Source organism: Pygoscelis adeliae, unplaced genomic scaffold (genome assembly GCF_000699105.1).
Source record: "Pygoscelis adeliae isolate BGI_AS28 unplaced genomic scaffold, ASM69910v1 Scaffold153, whole genome shotgun sequence".
Classification (NCBI taxonomy): domain Eukaryota; kingdom Metazoa; phylum Chordata; class Aves; order Sphenisciformes; family Spheniscidae; genus Pygoscelis; species Pygoscelis adeliae.
Window position 1 is genome coordinate 81,309 of NW_008824408.1, and position 360 is coordinate 81,668.

A 360-nucleotide genomic window follows, 5' to 3' on the forward strand; every position below is an offset into this window, starting at 1 on the left:
CCTCAGGGAGGAGGGGACGAGCAGCTTGAACCCGCTGATTTGGGTTTGCCGGCGGCCCGTTGCTGAAGTTGGTGCTTTTGGGAGAGGGGGCAACGAAGCTGCCAAGCAGGCGCGTCACCCAGGCACCCAGAAAAAGGCCGTACCTCACCCAGGCACCCAGAAAAAGGCCGTACCTCCCCTCCTCCCCTGGCCGCTGCTCACGGTTTTCTCCGGCCGTTCTTGAGGTTGGCGTGATTCTCCCCCCTCGCCTCCTGGAAGAGCTCTGGGGAAAAGGGGGGGAAAGAAGCGCCCTCCCCACTTCGCCGTCAGTCAGTGACAAGCACGTAGAGCAGAAGCCCGATGACCACCATGGCCCGGAAG